The sequence below is a fragment of the Harpia harpyja genome, chromosome 9, assembly GCF_026419915.1.
Source record: "Harpia harpyja isolate bHarHar1 chromosome 9, bHarHar1 primary haplotype, whole genome shotgun sequence".
Classification (NCBI taxonomy): Eukaryota; Metazoa; Chordata; class Aves; order Accipitriformes; family Accipitridae; genus Harpia; species Harpia harpyja.
In genome coordinates this window covers 6,275,308-6,295,619 of record NC_068948.1, presented here as the reverse complement: position 1 = coordinate 6,295,619, position 20,312 = coordinate 6,275,308, and the positions used below count along the sequence as shown (strand labels likewise).

The 20,312-nt window shown below is 38.7% G+C and overlaps 1 long non-coding RNA gene across 1 annotated transcript in view; it reads right to left on the bottom strand.

Moving 5' to 3' along the window:
- LOC128145999 (uncharacterized) overlaps positions 1-20,312 on the bottom strand; it is a 394,153-nt gene that overhangs the window by 308,097 nt on the left and 65,744 nt on the right. The window contains exon 3 of the long non-coding RNA XR_008236652.1: positions 9,827-9,905. This is a non-coding gene — a long non-coding RNA (uncharacterized LOC128145999). The remainder of the gene's footprint in view (positions 1-9,826; positions 9,906-20,312) is intronic.

Sequence of the window (20,312 nt, the reverse complement as noted above, 5' to 3'; positions counted from 1 at the left end):
ACATGGGGTCTCATTAGTATTGTATTAGGACTGCATGGGGAAACGGATAATGGCCCATAATGAAAAATGCCAAATTTTCTATATAATAAAAATGAACTTGATTAATGAAAATCACTTTCAGGGAAAGAGTTACAGCGTTGTTAGAAATAAAAAATGATGTATTAATCCGACACTCTTACAGATGGTCCCAACCTCCTGACAACTGCTATTCATTTGAGATGCTATTAGCATGCATAATTATGCTAATTAAGTTGTAATTAAGCACCAATTCTTCAGAGGGCTTTTTTTGTCTATCATTTAATACAACTCAGCTTCAAAGAGTGCTTAAAGCTTTACACAGTGTTTCACGAGAAAGGGGTTCCCAAGTTTCTTAGTAAAGATTCAGCAGCTGAGCTATGGAATAGGGCCTGTAATCTTTGTTTTGGTTAAAGAGAAACCAGTAAATTGAAGCAGGGTCTGCCAATTGTTGATAAAATAATTAACACTTTCTGCTAAAATAGCACAGTTCATACTAGGACAATTATAAAAAGGAGAAAAATGGTATAATTATCAATGGAGCCAACACCAGTGGCCTATTATGGCTGCTACCCCCTAATTTGAAAAAAATAATTCATTGACAAGTAGATTCCCGTAAATAATAATAATGGTCCTGATTCAGATACTCTTACTCACATTGTGTACAGTCCCCTCATTCCAAGACTACTCCTGCAGGCCTAATTTAAATAACAGGGCAAATTGCATCAGCTCAATTTAAATTGATCTGAAAATCAATTTAATTAAACCAGGGCCAATCTTAGTGTGAACACTCCTGCTTCATTTTAACTTACACCTGTTTCCAATTGATCACGGATTTGATCCAGTAAAGGAGTTCAGATAAAGCCACTCTTATTTCAGGATTTGCACTGTTATAATGCAACTTTCCTGTTTAAATGAGGTTAAATCAGATGCAAAAATAATAATCCTTTTTAACAGCTCATTTTAACATTTTTATTCAAACATCTATTGAAATGAGAGAAATCTCTTAAAAGCAAGCAGAAACCCAAGCCTCTGTTTCCAATTGCTGGCAAGTCCTTTTCTCCTTTTTGTAACAGGACTGGGCAGCATTGTGAAAGCCATATTCTTACAATTCCCCATCTCCCTCTTTCTAATACAGTAGATCTGTGCTCCTATTTGGGCAAAACTCTACTGTCACATTAAGCCAAAGGAAGATTTTTATTTTTAACTGATTCAGCTGATTTCTTGTCTTGTGAACAGAGCTGAAATGGCAAACAGCTTCTTTCAAAAAAAAAAGACTCATGATAAAATATTAAACTATGTACTGTACGTGCAAGTTGACATTGTGAGTATCCAGGCTTGGCCAGTTTCCTGGGACCCAAACATTTGGCTCATTTAATCAGCCTATAGGACCAAATAATTTTGCTTTCTCTTTACTACAGACCCCATCCCAAACATTAAATGCATTGCCAATAAAACCTAAAGCAATGTGGTATTATTTGCCTCACATGGAATACCAAGTGATATATATAAAAGCATATAAACATTTTTTTAAAAGTAAATGGGGAACATGCACTGTAAAATCAAAAGTCTCTGCACTAATCTTCGGATAAACACAACTGGTTGCTGTTAAGAAAATGGCCCAGAGGGGATTATCTAAAATACTGTTATGCTGCTGACAACTTGGCTGTCTCTTTTTTATTATTTTATTATATTCTTATTTAGTGCTCTATTCTATCATCTGCTGTAATTTCAGATTGGTCTTTACTTCTCAGTTAATTCAAGTTCTCAAACACTGGCAGGGTCTTTTGGCTCAGATTTCAATTAAAAACATAAAAACTAGAAAAGCCCACTTCTTCTGACTGGGATGTTTTTAACATTTGGGGTCTTCAGGAATGAAAAAGCAAATTGGAGGCAGAGGGTTTGACTTTGTCTGAAAACAAACAATGAAATTTTAAAAGCAGGCTGGACTGCTTTGAACACAACTGATAAACTCCACTTAGCCAGATGCCAACTAGAAATCCCTTGAACAATGTCTGGAGCCAGATTATCACATTCCTGCATGAACAAGTTCATAGGCAAAATGTGCATGATTTCCATATGCATTTTTCCATTCTCGTACATGCAATCTTTGCAGGGTCGTCCATAGACTGAACCTTGTTGCAAGTTGCTTACAAATACAGGCTCACATGTGTTAATGCCTAACATCAGACCCTGTGTGCTTACTTTTCTTCAAAAGCAGATATGGGTACTTAAAACGACTATACGAAAAGGCACTGAAATAGCAGAATATGGGCATGTTGGGCAGTTTAGCCCTAAGTATTCAATATTTTGCTAAACAAAACACCTACTCAAAAAACCCCACTGATTCATGCTATGCTAAATACAAGGATGGGCACAGTGAAGTAATCATCTCAAGTCTGCAGCCCCGTATTCAGTATGTTCCAAGTATCTCTCATTGTAAGGCATGATTAGAATTTACAGTGTGATTACAAAAGCCATCCTCTGGTAGGAAATCCAGCACTAGTACCCTTCAAAGTCTTTTTCCTGCTGGGAAAAAATCTCAGGATCTGTCCCAAAATGCTTTGTTCATCTATTCATCCATATAATCATTTTCCTGGATTTGCACTGGTGGCACTGACTTCCTATAAGTCACTTGTATAGCAGTCTAATCTATATCAAGGAGGATATGTAGGATTCCTCATACTTTCCTCATTCCTCTGAAATGCATTAGCACTAACCAATGCAATGTAGCAGGAACCCTGTTGTACAGATGTCCCAATCTCAGATATTCAGTGCTTCCTCAAAGGGTTGTGTGACCCCATCTTGCTGCAAAGCCACCTGGCCTTCAGTTATGAACAATGTTTCAGGGGAAAACAGTCAACTCCCATTGCCCTAGAAAAAAACAGAACTCTGAATTCTCTCCCGCCAGACAACTAGGGAGTCATGATCCCCTGCACAGGTATTTCAGCAAAGCTTAACAAGGTGGCTCTTACCAGGGGTTACTGGGGAGCAACCCCACCTGAACCTTAAAACCTTTGGCAAGACTCCAACAGAGTTTATTTCCTCCTTGTGCTAAGCACAGACAGCACACAAACTGGCACCAAGCCTGGCACCGCACACCAGACCAGAATTGGATGCTGGAATAGGAACTTCACCGAGTCTGGCCTCCCACCAGCACATAAAGGATTAGAGGCATCAATAAAGTCCTACCGTGCGCTTGTCTGCACCTTTAGACTCATGTATTTTCAGCAGTGGGTTAAGTAAATAACTTACGCCATCTACAAAAAAAAGGACATGCAATTCACATGATACATGCCCAAATGGAATAGAATATAGCAGAGAATATTTGAAAGCTTTTAATTCAAAGGACTTTGTGGATTTGTTTTTAGTCTGCTGTATGTCAGCTATATTGAAAACTACCCAAACTACAAGAAGCTAGTTCAAAGACAACAAATGCAGGTTGTTCTTTCAATACAGATTGTATTAAAGGAATCATGTGTTCTCTGAATGTCAACCAACCACTGAGTATTGGCAAAAAGCAATTTCTTTAATAGCAAGGTTAATTGAAATACCATTGAAAGCTGATTTCTATTGTACAATCGAAATTAGTGGCTTTATCCGAAAAATCCAATTGGCATTGGAAAAGGTTGCTAGCTGATCATAAAATGATGAGAAGAACGGTGGCTGAATGAGTAAAGTCACAGACAGGGAAAGAGAACATGGAGGTTACACTCCAGTTCCATCACTGCACAACTGCTTCTCAAAGGCCCTTTTTAACCCATGAAGGATTTTGAGACATTTGGGTGAACTGTTAAACATGGATATTCTCTACTGCAAGAAAATGATAATTAATACTTGAGTCAATCATGAACTTACTAAAAATGTTAGAAAACTATAGGAGATTTTGGATTCCCAAGCACTGGGAAAGCATACCTCTGAAATTCAGCAATCTCAGTGAAGACAATGGAGTGGACTCATAGCTCCATGTAACAAGCTACCTTGTCTGTCTTTCCTTGCTGGTAAGTACAGTATTTGCTTTTACTGCCTGTACAATTCAAAGATTATCTATACTCTTCTTACACTATAATAAGAGTTTCCAAAAGCAAGATCTAAAAAGAATGGTACAAATTTGGAGTTTGTAATGAAATCTGAAACTAACAGATATTTTTCTTCCAGGATTTTGCTTACATATATGAAAACACAATCTCTAACAGGCACCTGATCCAAACCCCAAAGTCAATGAAGTCTTTCCATTGCCCTCACTGGGGTTTAGATCAGGCCTGTAGTATCCATTTGTTCCTGCTTTAGGCAGGAACAGAAAAGACTCTCAATCCACTGTAGAATTCTGACCTCCAGGCTCAATCATAAAATTAAGTAGTATACAAAAGAATACCAAAATTCAGGTCCAAGGCTAACTCGTATCTCAAAACGAAGTAAAAATAGGATTCCGTGTAATCTGTTTACCCATCCTCCATGAAAGAATCATCTCTTGACTGGACTTCAATAAAAAACAAAAACATGATTCAATTGGCTTGCTTTGAAGAACAAACAGAAAACAATCCAGAGGCTGCTTCCGTCCCTCCCCACCAGTGCAAGAAAAACAGTGAGAAATGATCTTTTGTTTTGTAGCAAACTCAAAAAGCATCACAGCCATTATTGTACAGACTGTGACACTTTCAAATCAGGCCCTAGCAGTAGTAAACTCCTATGAAGGAGACATAAAGGAATGTGAGTTGAGAGGGAAAGTTTGTAAGTATTCCTTCTGCTGAAATTTTGTCCCCATGTAGTAGAAATCTAAAGTGATTAAAAGTGATTCAATTTTAGAAACAAAAGAACGGGATGCTTTTTAGTGACTCATTTTGGGGTTGCCAGATTCCTGCAGAAGACAATAGGGATTGTTTTTCAAGAATAAACACTAATGTCCCTATTGTCAGAATCTATCTTAGTAGTGATATTTGGCTCTTTCTCATGGGAGAGAATTTTTTTCCAGTAATGCACCAAGTTTATAATGAAACACAGAATAGGTGACATTAATATTCACTTTGAGCAAAACAACAGCTCTGATGATGTTTTGCTTTTCATTCCTACCACTGTTCAATAAGATTAACACTCATCCACTAGAAAGTTTGTTCACAGTTAAGCCAGAATGAATTTTACTCGACAGAGCAATATGCCCTGAATACAAATAAAGCCCTTACATTTTCTGATTAATGTTATTTCATGTTCCCAGGACACTGGGACAGTATCACATGAGAATCTGGGAAAGTCCCAGTAAAACTAGAACATATGGTTACTCTAAATAATAGAAATGTACACACTGGGGAAAAAAGTTTCATAGGAATTGCACACAGAAAAATGCTTTTGCCCAGACCTTTCTAGGACAGGTTCCTTCGAGGACACTTTCTACAAGAGCAACCAGTCTGCTCTTAAATTTCCAAAGCAATGGTGTTTCTACCACCTCTTTTAATAGACTGGATTTATGAGCTTCCGGCACATACTCATTCCGCTGCTGTTTTCTCTTATCAGTGCCTTACTACTTCAATAATTACAAGGTATCTGAACAATCCTCAAACAAGAACCCAAATGCATGCTTTGCTCAGATACAGGCAGGACTGAGCTTAGTCAGACTTTTATGGTATCAAATCAATACCTTCATCGGATCCCTTCAGTTCACTCCTTGCTTGGTAAGTTTGGCAGTTTTGCACTGTTAATCTAATGGATAAGAGCATCATTTTTGCAGCTTGCATTCAGAAAGCACTCTCAGCTAGTTTGGGCTCTGAGAATCAGGATTACTAATTCCTGCATTGCTCATTTGCCTTTTTGCGTGATACTGGGCTAGTTACTTAAGATCTACAACTTTGGTCTGTTCATCTACACAACTGGATCACTGAGAACCATAGCAAATGATCACAATGGGTTTTTTTAACCAAATTTCAATGGTTTTAACCTATATACTGACAAACACTGGTATTTCTTTTCACCAAATAAAATAATATGTTGGTGGTATCCTGCCTCCCTTTTAAAGGATATTACTTACATGAGTGCTTTATTTTCTAATCGATTCCTGCTGGTAAAGCACGTTACAATCCTCAGATAAGGAATCCCACATAAATTCAAAGAACTAAATATTTGGTTTCCTTTTTTAGAAGATCATCCAAAACATTATAATCCTTAGCCATATGAAGGCATATCAGCTCCACTAAGTTTCCAAAGCAGACAGACATCTAGATTCTCATTTTCTTCAGCTATATTTGCACACCAAATAGGAAAAAGAAAGCACATTAAACACTGCTAAGAGATCCTGACAAAGAAAAGGAGTCAATTGAGTGATCCACACAGAAAGCTCCAACCATGCCTGCCACTTGACCCAGAATTAACAGAACTGCCAAGTTCAAGAGTAAAGTTTCCTTACTGCAGAAAAAACAAAACAAAACAAAACAAAAAAACCCAAGCCACCAACAACCAAGGAAAAAAAAAAATCCCTCTACCCTTCTTAGTCACTCCTTCAAGGAAAACCCTGAAGCCAGAATAAAGTTTGCACAGGGTTTTAGTTACAGTTAATGTATAAGCCAACAATGTTTACTCAGTATTATATAGGCTTTGCAACACACCACGGCAGTAAATTAGCTTGATATATTAGCTCTGTGCTGAGAAAATGAGACTGTCTCCAAGATCTGTAAAGCACGGCAAGTATTTCCCCTATGGTACAAAGATGAGTTCAGGTCACAGCAATAAAATCTAGGCCAACGTGCTGTGCTGCACACAGAAGAAAAACAAGCTCTAGGATCCTTGCTGCCCTCACGTACACATGTGGAAAACATCCACTGACCACCACAGTGGCAACACTTGCCAACCATAAGGACAGGCTTTTTTTAATTCTTCTTTTCACCCCTATACCTACCCTAAGACAGTTCTTTGTGGAGGAAAACAGCTGTACCCTTCCTGTTCTTTCTCTTCCTTCTGATTTCCCCTAAAGATAATTTTCTTCTGAAATAAAAAAAAAAAAAAAAAATCAGTCTGTGATGGGAAAGGATTAGGGACAGTAAGATCATTTCAAGCAACTGTTATTTTCTTGGCTGTGTCTTTCCACCTCAAGTTGCTTAGAACATACCTGTTCAGCTCATCACCAATGCTTCCAGTCACATCCTTGCTTAAAGGTAAACAACAAAATGAAGCTGAGGAGTCAGGGTCTTCACACAGGTTTCTGATATAAATGCAAACATCCTGGCACCTGTCCTGCGTGCCAGCTGCCTGCTACAGGGATACCCTCCAGAACTGATAAAGCTACTCAGCCATTTCCACGTTCTGTTCTTCTGTATACCCATTTGCAAGATGGGAAAGTAACATTTCCTCAGTGCACAAGAATGCTAAGAAGCTTAAAATAGAAGTATTTGTAAAGTGTTCTGAATTACTGAGTAGAAGGTATTCTGTAACAGCCAAGTACTCTCAGCAAAGCTACAATGTGAAGTACGTCCCTATTTGCTGACAAAGACCCTTGTGTTACCTTCCTTTTTCATGCTCGTGGTTTGTCATTTAGGTGTAAAGTGATGAATGAAGGAACAGCTAGCTGTTCATTTAAAATCCAAGACCTTGGACTGAACAGTCACTTATCTCTACAGTTCAACCAGAAGAAAGAAAACATTATAACCAAATCAAACACCAGTCATGTGATGCTCACAATTGTATAACGATAACAGAGCAAACAAAAAAGATACCTGGAAGGACATACAAGCACTACAGCTTCCAAGGGGTAAACTACATATTTTGCCAAACTGACATCTTTTCCAGTGGTGGACTATCTCTGACACTATGATAACTAAGTATAGGATAAAACTACTTAACTGCCAGCTTGAGAATTTTTAATTGCTTCTCCAAATCAGATGGCATAAATCCACACTAGAACATGGGGCAGGTGAATTCTACATTTGACAGTTGATGAGTGTTTTATTACATTCTGAAGTACTGTATATATTATCTCACAAGCCTGGTGTCCTGAGGGAAAAAAGTGTGTGCAGTACAGGTATTTAAGACTACCATTCAAACATACAGTCTTTACAATGACACTGCTATCTTCAGCAAAAGCATACAATGTTTTGATTGTATCATATTGAAAACTATCGTTAGCAAGGTTATAATAGCTCCCATTTGACTACAGAACTCAAAACGTGTATCTGCTGAACAAACAAATGCTGCTGGACTCTTCCACATGCATGTAGCATGAACTTAGTAAATACTCGCATAGTATTATCCAGGTACAGAAACTGCACTGAAGTTTGGTTAGTGATGTAAACAGGTGATGAACTACTTAGGTCAAAAGGATCTACCTTTTTGCTCATACTTTAAATCACAATTTTAACATGACCTTTTACATTTGGTTTAAACTTACCCACTTTCCACCTTCTGCTCTATATACTTTATTCATTTATTGAAAAATATCTTAGTGTGATTTGGTGGAAAGTAGATGCTGCAGTGTGAATATCAGAGCTGGTTAAGCGTGGACATTTTTTAAATGGTAAAAACAAAACCTGACTTTTTGTAGTAAGAAAACTGAAGTGTCGAGCTGAAAACAATAGAAAATAAAACATCTGGGTTTGTTTTATAATTTTCTAGTGGAAAAAATACTTATGAAAAATGTCTTCAGTGATAGAAACAAACATTGCTATCAAATAACTCAATACTCAGTATAACAGTAGGACATCATGGTAAATTAGCACGAGTTACCTATGCTGTCCTATACTAAAGTCAGGATTAATTAATTGTCTTCCCATTATCCACATCTGGTACAGTCATGACAGGAATTCCAGGAGTCTCATGGAGGTTTTGGAAATGGCAGAGGATTGCAACTATCAGTGCAAGATCAGGATTTTTCTGGGTGCAGCTTTGGTTCCCCCTGAAGTCAATGGTTGGTAGAGACACTCCTCCTCTCTCCAAATTAATAGTTTTGAAAACACAAGTTGAGATGACTATGACTCAGACAGGTCTAAGTATTAGATACCTGTGGATCTTCTTAATGATAGCAAATAAGTCTTGATGGCTAAAGTTAAAACCATGTGTCGTCAGGTCCTACCAGTATATGAAACAGTTTCACCTTACACTATAATCTGGGACACTATTCTTTGCATAGTCTGACCCTGAGCAGCCCTCTCTTTTTGGTACTATTTGTACACCTGTCCCAGTAAAAATTTATTGCCTAGTCATTATTTTAAACCATCAGCACTGCTCAGCGAGATGGTTAAGACCCATCAGCACAATATAAATAGCACCAGCGCTAACAGCCTCCTATCTTTTTCATCAGTAGAGAAGATATCAGATCTACTGTTTAAGGCAAATTGGGGTTATTGAAGAAAAATAAGCTCCTGCCCTAAAATAAGACTTAAATGCCTAAGCAAATAAATTTAGAGCTCAAGGAGGAGACAGAGAAGGGTGACTAGAACATTAGCTAAACATCCCAGAAATGGTCACCTAAAACTGCACTGGAGGGTGTATCTTTTCCTGACAAGGCTTACCATGACAGCACTAAGCTAGTAGGTGCCGAGTGTACTCCCTTAAAAATCACGCATGGAAAGCTTCTATTTTCTTGGGTGTTATAAGCTGATCTTAACCACATCTTCCTCACAAATCACAGGGTAGAGCAGAGGTAAGTAAACTTACCTTCTCCATTCAGAGTTGCTGAGAAAATCTCACCAAATACTAGTACAAAGCCAAAATGCATTAAAAAAAATGAGATGTCATGAACTATAATCCCTCCAAATAAATTTACAACTAGGAAAAAAACGGGGGGGAATAAAAATAAACAAACAAAAAGCAAAACCCAAAACAAAGTAGTTACCTTTTTCTTGCAGTTCTGGGATGTTTAGTATTTGAGTTCAGTTGATCACACCATGTTACAAGGTCCACAGAACTTGTTTCTGCGAAAAAATTAGTATGTTTTTCAGTTTACTACACTCCGGTTCCTCAAAAATATACAGAAAAGATAGTTTTGTACAAAATTGCTCGCTGGCATGGGAGAGGAGCAAGGCTTCTCAAATATTGCAGTTGCCATTCACTTCTGGAATTAATAGAGACGGAATGGGAACAGCAAATTCCCATTTGTATTTTCATGGGTATTATTTTCATATGAAAATAAGCCGTAGCCTAACTCTTGCTTTAAAGGGCACCACACATGCCCACACAGGACATCAGTGTGATACATTCTGCCTTCACACTTGAAATTACCGCACTAACTTCTTCGTATAGGCAAATCCACAGAATGACCTCCTTAGTGATATGTATAGATGGTCTGAGTAGACTAGGTCGAATTCTGCACTTCTTGCAATTAATGGCAAAATTGCTACAGACATCAATGACTGTCCAACAGCCCTTGTTTTGCTAATTAGAGGATTCATCTCTATAGGATGAAAAAAAAAATGCTCTGCTCCCATTGAAATTGATGGGATTGGAAAACATTCAACATACTCTGGCCCTTCCCACAGCATCACTCTCCTCAACTCCTTTTTTTCTTGATGTATAGCAATCCACACACACAACTCCAACTAGTATCATTAGAGATTTCTTAATATGTACTTAGGAATAAATGGATCTTTACTCATTAAATGCTAGGATACAGCAATAGTACATTTATTGTTTGTTTTTCTCTAAGCTGTAAACATCCACAGGGAAAGCTTTTATTTAACTTGTATGCCAGTGGGCCACTAGATACTCCCAGGTTAGCACTCCAGATCTTGTGCTCACATCTGCTCTCTGCAGTCTTGATGAAACCTGAACAGTCCAGATCCAGAAGAGGAAATCTGATTGCTTCTTTTATATCTTTCATGTGCAGCTATCATGGCAAGTGTTAAGTCAAGCAATGCAGATTTTAACACCTAGCTCACTGCAGGTTTGGAGAAAGTAAGATGATGTACATCTCCATTAAGTGCAGCATAGCTGTATGTACCTCTTATTTCACATTTAAATTGCACTAGTATCCAGAGACCTCTGAGAGGCCTCTCTCCAGCTCTGAAACTAACCTGAAGTATTTTAGGGAGATGTTATTGGAAATAGGTTTTCCATTTGCTTAATAGTCTCTTCTGTTCTATAGTTACTTTGAAGTGTTCATAAAAGCTGAGGTTTACAGAAAATTGATATTATTATGCAATCATATAATCATTTTCTGGTTCTAAACTACATTTTTCCTTGACTATATAAATAACAATAATAATTTATCAAATGACTGTTGCTTCCACGCTTACAACTAATTTTACATATAGCATTCAGGGCAAGCTTCAGTTATCATTTTTTAACCTATTTTTATCTGTTTTATGTACTTTTTTTAATATACACTTTAAGTCGTGCTACCAAAGAGTATATTTGAGAAGGCAGATACTGCAAGGGCAAAGGCCACTGAAAAAAATGACATTAAGTTTAACGTCCCTTTGAGGGGACCTGCTTAATTAAAAATGGCCTTTGTTCCATGAGGTTGCATAAAATATCATTTCAATAGAGTACTTGGGGAAACTTTCCCTGACTGTGACAGCGCTGCCAAAATCTAATTAGAGATTCATCTAGTCATATATATCAATGTTATTGTCTGTCAGGCAGCCACAATGTATCATGGTTAAGTGGATTTTTAACTGTCTAAATCAGTCTGTCTAAACAACATAAAATAGGAAACAAATCAAAAGACCAGTTAAAATCATGAAAGTGACACATATTTATTATAAAATACCATTTGTTGTATTAATTGGTTTAATGGCAGGGAGATGGAGCCAGGTGCGTCAGAGCAGTGATTTTCTGCACAAGAAGATGATGTTAGTTCTAATATAAGAGACAACACTCTCTAGCCTTTATAACTAATAGGACTCAATAGGTTTTGCTGTGTTTCATCAACATCCCAGCATGGTTTTAAGGGGCAGTCGCTGCCACAGTACCAGGCTTTCGATGTGCTACGAAACACGGCCTTAGAAATCATCATGCACGCGTTATGGTGCCAGCTAGACTTCACCTCAGCCACAGGGGAAGCCACTTTGCCCCGGGAGAAAGCCACGTGCCAGGTCTCTTCAAGAACCACCACATAGCTGCAAGCACACCCTGCAAACAGAACAGCTAGTCCAGGACAATTTAAGAACAGTGCCTTTATTTTAAACCCTTTTCCTCCTGACTTTCCAATCTTTAATTTTTAACTAATATTTCCTTTTTAAAGTTATGCTTTAATCACCCCCTCAGCTGTTCAAAAAGTAATCATGTTCTTCCATGGCCTCTCAGTCGCCTCTAGTGGAGACTCTCCACCACCTCTTCCCCAGCAGAGAGATGAAGCTGCTAAGGAGCTGACAGAGACCAGAGATGAACTTCCTAAACACTGCTCCTTGGCTCCACAGCTATGAGATGAGAATAAACAGCACCACGTCCCAGCTGAGGCTGCTGCCTCTCGCCCCTGGGAAGCAAGCAGAGGAGCCCAGATCAGCGCAGGCACTTTCCAGTATTAGTCAGAAGGCAAGGCCTGGCACTGCTCAGCTCTTCTCCATCCACACCCTGAAGTTTTGGGGTTTGTTGGGTTTTAGGGGGTTTGGGGAGCGGGGTTTGCGGTTTTTTTCTCAAATCAGCTTTTTTTTCCCCCCACTATCTTTGTGCCCCCTTATTTGTTCATTTTGTTCATCCATGAGGTTGGGGACCACTTTTACATTATGCTTGTGCCACGCTATGCACAAAGCAGACTTAATCTATGCCTGTACATGCATGCAGCAGTACATTATGACTTTACGATATCTTTCTGCCACAGGTATGTTGTTGACAGAACTATTTTTTTTCCTCTCTTTATAAATAAGGATTAGAAACTGAAAAGTTTCAGTATTGAAAGCTTTTAACAAGGGGATGCTTATATATCCAAGAGTCAGACAAGTATTCACTGACCAGCCCTGTTGCTACTCTAAGGGATGATTTATGTTGAATATAGAGCCACAAATACCATTGACTTAGATGTAAAGACCATCTGCAGGAGAAAACCACAATCACCCTACCACCTAGACTCTGATGCTGCCAGTCACTGACACAGTGTTTCACTCAAACACTCACAGCAAGGAAGGATTTTGGTTCTTGAAACTGCAAACGAAGTGGTTATCATGGCTGGAGAGCCTGTATTTTAAAGAAACACATTCATTCTTATGCAATGACATGTCATGAATTTTGCATGAGGCATAGCACTTGGTGTCAGAAATTATATCAGCTCCAGCTAGGGGGACAATGATACATATGTTTGTACAAAACACATAATATGCTTTATTTAAAGTGTGCTATAAATATTTTTGCCCTGAAGCAGGGTTTAAGATGAGCTCCGTAAGGTGTCATAACAAAATGTATGTTCGGAAAGTAGAAAGAGGTGCATCTATTCCTAAATGTCTAACTTCATCTGAAAAAAACTGCTGGATATTCACTGATAAAGCTGCCACTCCATTCTGAGATGGCTCATACTAACAGTAAAACATACAAGGCCACGTTTTCTGTCATGGCTCACAATTTATGCATCAAACCTTTTCTCCCTCAAGGGCCTGAAGATAGCAGTGCACGGAGAAAAGCAGCAAATCACACCACAGATTACAGATGCATGACATTCAATGCTATCCAGTGTGAGAAAAATAAAATCAGTAGCTTGGTCTACAAGCAGAGAGGGTCTTAGAAGTAGCAATGGCAAACATGTTGGCAGGTCCCACCACCTACCCACACAGGTAGCCCTTGCTGTTTGTCAGGGTTGCTATATCTGGGCCAGACCCAGATGTAGCTAACCAGTGTCTCAACAGGAATGGTTCTTGTAGTACTGCATCTCTCCTTTGCTCACTGCTGCCTTGAGTACCTACTGCAATTGTATTTATGTCCTTAGGCAGATAATGGCGAACATGGATCCTGGAATTGCTCTCAATTATGGGGCACAGAATATGAAGCCGACTTGTGGATCTGTATAATTACTGTAGATTTGTTGAGCAGAAATGATTAAAAAGAGTAATTCAACCACTGAGACATCACAGCTACTTATAGTACTTAGCTATCTCTAGGTAGATCACTGGTTGAGCAAGGAGACTGCTGTTTTCTTCAGCTCTGAGATTTGAATTTGTATGGATGTGCACACACAAATACACACATACAATGAGCAAAGCAGGAAACAAAGCCAAAATAGCTCAAGGCAGCCTGGAGTTGCACTCCATTTAACACTAAGTCACTCCTAATAAATCAGAATTGTCTGTCTTCTTTCTCCAATAAATAGTTTTAAATGATTCCAAAATCCTAATCCAGTAACAAACCCTGGTACAGCAAACTGCAAAAGGCAGATAGTCTGTGTGCTTTCTAGTCACTAAGAAAAATCAAAGTTAACACTGAATGTGCAAAAGCAAAATAACTCCACAATAGGATGTGACAGGGATAATATTTGGGACATATTACTGTGTTCACAGTTGTAAATGAGGCCAGACTTAAAACTGTGGCCAACCATTTCTTCTTAGGTGTCCATTTTCCAACACATCGGTTCAGGTTTCACAAACTGAGTAAAATCAGCGAGAATCACAGGCCTCATGCTGCTGATCTCAACCCTCCCCTCTTCTACCACTGAGGGAGGTCTAGGTGTCACTTAAGATTTAGAGCTACCAAAACAGCACCAGAAATCAATGGTGGATTCTAAAAAGCTATGTATGGGCTTGAATTTTCCGTTAATGAAAAGGCCTAGAAATGCTCTCATTTTATACCTGTCCTCAGCCAATATATGTTTGGCTGAGCTATAATTATCTGGTTAGACAGGCATTAGAAATAGAAGCATTTTGTTCACAGTGATTTGGAATTGCCCAAATGCCATCATCGGGAGTGAAAATTATTGCCAGTAGATGGGAGGTTCAGTTCAGACCTGCTGTCCTGAACATAAGAGCATACAAAACCATTGATGTCAGAAGCAGCTGCAATTTGCATTAAGGAAAATTACAAATTAAAATTTAAAAAAAAAAAGGGGGGGGGGGGGGGGGGAGAAAAAAACCTTCAAAAACTAGTACCAAAAAATGGCAGTAAAAGACTGACAAGGTTATAAAGCTCCAATATCAATCTGAAAAAAGAGCCATATACAGGAACTAGAGGGGCTGAATCAAAGGCTTCCAAGCTCAACCCTGCCCATGGAGAAAAAAATCATGGGAACATACCACAGGGTATGATAGATCTGTCCTGTTTGATAGAAGGAGAAGAGTTCAGTTTTTAAAGCATAGGAGATGGAAGAAACACTCCTCCATTTTGACATGCAGCATTCCCATTGATTCTGAACCATCTTCTATTAAATCGATGGCAGTTTTCCCATTGACCTTGATAGAGGTTGGACTGGACCCACAGGGGAATCAATCCCATAGGTAGTAAAACAAATGAAGGCGATGGATTTCTTCATGAGCTAGTCACCAATAGAATTAAGCCAGTCAAATAGAATCAGATAATGATTTAAAATTCAAAATAAAGTCATCTTTCCCCCTGGCCCACACTTGTCTTCTTCAGATATACAGGCATTTAGGATCTGAGCCAGCCTTGTTCAGTGCAAGAAATCTAAATATCACCATCCCTGTATTTTTGACTTAACAACACTCAGTCTAGGTGGAGACTAACTGAATAAAATAAATATTCACAACATTGGGAATTGGAGCTCAGACAGGTCTTTAAAAAACCCAACTTGTATTTGTATTTTTGATGTGCAACCTAATTAGACCAGAGCATCTTTAATTAAGTGTGTCAGCCCCAGTGGAAGCCACAGAGTTCAACACTAATAAAGCTGATAAGGTTTTTATTTTTCAGACTTAGTTTATTTAATGCCTCATCCATGTTAAGCCAATCTGTAACATATGGGCAGTTCTCCCACTATGGATTTATCGTTTGGGTGTTTCTTTTTGTGAATTAATGCAATCAAACTCCTGCCAGTGTTAATTATTTTTCTCCAAGAGCAAATCCCAGAATTGAAAACACACACACCTGTTATTTGCTGCATAAGCCATAGCGTAACAACTGAAAATAATTTTTAAAATGCTGGGAGAACCCAGAATGTTTCTGGATTGCATAAGAAAGATTTGGAAAAAGTTCAAGAACGTAATGTTTATATTTCTGGCCTTATAAGACAATCACTAGAGGTGCAACAAAACCCAACACTATCTATGTAGAAAGGAACAATTATTTCAGTCTTTAAAGATCTCTCATTTACTATCTCTTTACTTAAAAGGAGAGAGTGGAAGGAAAGCTAACTAATTATTGGAACAAGTTTTAAAGTAATGTGGCAAGTTATTTATGTTTTAGAATACTAAAACCAAAACCTTCTTTTGAAAAGGTGTACTTCAGTTTAATCACAAGTAAAAGAACTTTAAAAGGAATCACTATTGAAATTGTATAGCTTATGTTATGCGTCAGAGTAAGCAGTCCTTGCTGCTTTTAAATCTATGAAAGGATCTTCCAGCCGTACACCCCTGGGCAACGTAATGGTGGTCTTGGATGCTCACCTAGAGTCAGCACCTCTTTGAAATCTCAAACTCTCTCCTGTCTAAGCCATACGACTGGGAACATTAAGTGCTAAATCTGAAACATGATTTCACTGTGTTTGGACTTCAACAAAGCCACTGATCATTTTCATGGCTCATTTGTGCAGATTAATTGGTTAATATCTATGCAATGTTTTGGAGGTGGAAAGTACTAAACCATTGTTCTCAGCCCTGATAATCCTCTGTTGCAGTCTCATCCCCCCAGCCCTGGGCTCTCCATCACTATTTTAAATCTCTTCTGTTCCATACTTCCTCCCCTTGCAAGCAAGCTAATTACTATCATACATAACAAAGGAAACATCCCTTTATAGGGGGAGATGAACTAATAGGACTTTTCATTTCTAATTTTTGGCATTCCTTGATTACCAGAGCTACAGAACACTGACTGCAGAATTGTTCTTTTTGTTCTCAGGCATATTAGCAATGCTGCTAGTAGATGCACAATTGCTCGTTGTAATACTTGCAAAACTTCATTGATTCCTACTTCTCACACAGCTCCTGTATATCATGTGCCAGATAATGCCAACTCTTATCTTCCAGTATTGCCTGCACTGAGCAGGTGCTATTCTACATGGAAAACCATTCCTGAACTTGCCTGTAGGCTCTCAAAGTCTTACCCAAATTCCTTCTGAAAGCTTAGTTCTTCTGTGAGGCATGCAGGAAGCCAACAAAAACAGAAGAACCTATTTCTTCATGATCACTGCATGCTTTTGCTGAGGAAATTCAATACCTTCCTTCCTGGCCACTTCTCTATCCATTACTTCCACCCTTTTCTTCCCAGCTACCCATTCATACGTAGTCAACTTCATCCACACATCCTGTTTGTCATATGAAGTCTTGACCAAAACTTAAGTTCCTTATAGCACGGACCTTGTTCTCACAGGTGTTGACAGAGCATCCCCTACACCCTCCTAGAGCTGTAAAACAATCTCTTTCCTATAAATGGCTACAGTCAACTCCACAAGTCCATGATCTGCCTGGTCTCAAAGAAGCACAGCATCCTTGTATTTAATTTGGGTTGGGTTTTTGGGGTTTTGGTTTTTTTAACATTCAGTTACTGGTCATCAGAGCACTTTGCATCTGCTTTCTTTACTTCAACTGCAGAGATTCCCAAAGGAGGGGAAAAAATGCCTTGTTTTCAAACAGGATCTCACCTCAAATGTAAATTCTATCTTTCTAGGTGCATACAAGTACAAACTGCTGTTATGAGTGACAGAGCTGTCTAAACTTGCTATCCTCTGAATCTAGGATTCTCTACAAGGAAAGAATTGGGCTCACACAGGTTATTTGCTGATACTGTTTTAACAGCAGGGATATTACTACACCTCTTATTATTTATCTCAGGGATTCTAAAGAAAAGCAGCTGAAAAAATAACTGCAAATATAAGGTTAGAAAAACAGAATAAGGAGAGCACGACAGCTGTCTTAAACTGTGGTTTAACTGTTTCCATGACCTTTGCAATCTCCCTTTGGAGTCCTGCTTTTTACAGTCCAAAGATACTGGGAAAATAGAAACTATTTTATTTTGCTTTGCCATTTTTACCCCTAAAAACGAGAATGTTATTTTAGAAATTGTCTTTAGAGGTCTTCATTAGGTACACAATGACACTAAAAGCTGATACCTATACCTTTATATATTTATAAAGGCTGGCTTAATTTAATATTATTGTATACACTTATGTTATAAACATTTTTTTTCAAACTAATTTGAGATATCAGGATAAAAAGTTCCACTGAAGGACAGCAAGGACTACAGTCCTGAATTCACACATTTGAAAAATGTTCCCTCAGAGCTTCTGAAAAATCAGTGAACATGAAAACTCAAACGTGTTAATATCTGTCCCTTTACAAATCACCCAGACAATCTTCTTGGTAAGTTCTTTTTAAAAACTCTGTCTTGTATTTCCAACCTGTCCCCTACCAGCCTTCCCAAGACATGAAGGTATGTCTGAAGCCCACTAAAATATAGGGTAATAGAGTCTCCTCTATAAAAAATTTAAGCAACATTGGGAGCTGGAAGTCTCTGAAAATCAAGTTATCAAAGTTACCACATTTCTGAGAATTACTTCTCTCCGATTCGAAGCAGAAATACAGGGGAAAAAAAGAAGAAAAAAAAAAGGGGGGGGGGGCAACACCCCAAACCCTCAAGAAGTCTCACAAATGCAAGCCCGATATGAAAAAAAAAGAATTTGGAAAAACTCGTCCAACTGGGGAAGTACCCCGTAGGGAGAGGGCTTTTATCACTGGCTGATATAGGCACAGGCTTCTGTTAATGTCAGGACCTGAGAACAATTCATTGTGCATGAAGTTGTTACTTCTAGGGATTCTGTTTATTAAAATACTCAGTCAAATTAAGACTTTTCTAACAACAAAGCACAGAAGTCAATACTGATGTTACTAAAAAAACAGGAAGGGAGATGGAATGAAGCAAACAAATACACGAAGGACTTCCCCAACGATTTCCATACCTGTTGGGGAGATTATGCCATCCAGGATGATTCTTAAAGCTTTAGCTCCTGGAGTCCTGGTACAGCTGAGAATTTCAGCTTTCCCTTACCAGTGAAATATGCTTGAGTGGTTCAAGATGAAGTCTCATAAATACAAAAAATATACTAAAATTCCCCAAACAATGACAAAAAGTTTTTTTTAAATCCAAGTTTATAATGCTGTTGGTGAATGAACTATAGCTTTTATTGTATAGGAGTAGCAATAGTATTTTATACAACCAATCATAATCATACATGGAGTAACTAGAACAACAATCCTGTCTCTATCAGTACGAATAACGACACTCCCAGTCACTTCAGCTGGAGCAAAAGCCTGTGGTCCCTAGACTTATGTGGAATCAACACCTGCCTTCGGGAACAGCCCTAAAAACTGGGGGAAAGTCCCAATTTCTCAATCCATAAGCTCATCCAAACTAAGGGTGAGAGCAGCCTCCGGGACACAGCAGACACACTATAACGATCCCTCTCTCTGCCCTGTCCTATTCACCCAGACCTGCTTTGAAGAAGACAGCACAGAGAGGTCAGAAAACTGTTTAAGCCACCACTTGCTCTCCTGCTTCTCTTCCATTCACATGAAATCCTTGCAGTAACAGGAGGGAAGGAGGGCATGCAAGCTTTTGCAAGTATTAAAGCATTCCCAGATGTGCTTTTTCAGTTTGCTGAGTGGCCCTGCACAAGAAACACAACTGGTCTCATGCAGGGACCTCACAGGTCATGCGTGCAAGGAAAAAAAGCCAAGATAAACACAGCCCTGAAGCATCCACAACTGCGCAGATTGAAACAGGGGAGCCTGTCAAACCACACAGCAGATTTCAAGCTGTCTGCGGAAACCCTGAAACAGCACACATCTAGAGGAAAATACAAACCCGCTCTTAATCTCATCACTCTCCTGTAAACAGGGGTCCAGACAGCTGTTTAACAGCATATTGGGCTTTCTCATATGGCCTTGCTGGCCAATATGCTTCTGAGCATTGGAATACTTTTCTGTTGTTGTTCATAAATGAAAGGCTGCCATTCGCCATATGGGCTGAGCCAGCAGAGTCCCTCAAAGCCTGAAAAAAGTCCTATTTTATATGGCATATAAATAAGCATCTTTGAGTACCAAGGTCTCCTGGGCTCGGTCAGACCCTGTCTCCTGCTTGATCTCAGGGTAGGAGATTCTGAGATTTCATTTCTTGGCACTATACCACACTTTGAGCCAGACAAAGCTTACCTCTACCTACATTACACTCTGATAGTTCTGCATCCATTAATCAAACAAATTTGGATGTGGCTGTTCATATTATTTGTTTACTTG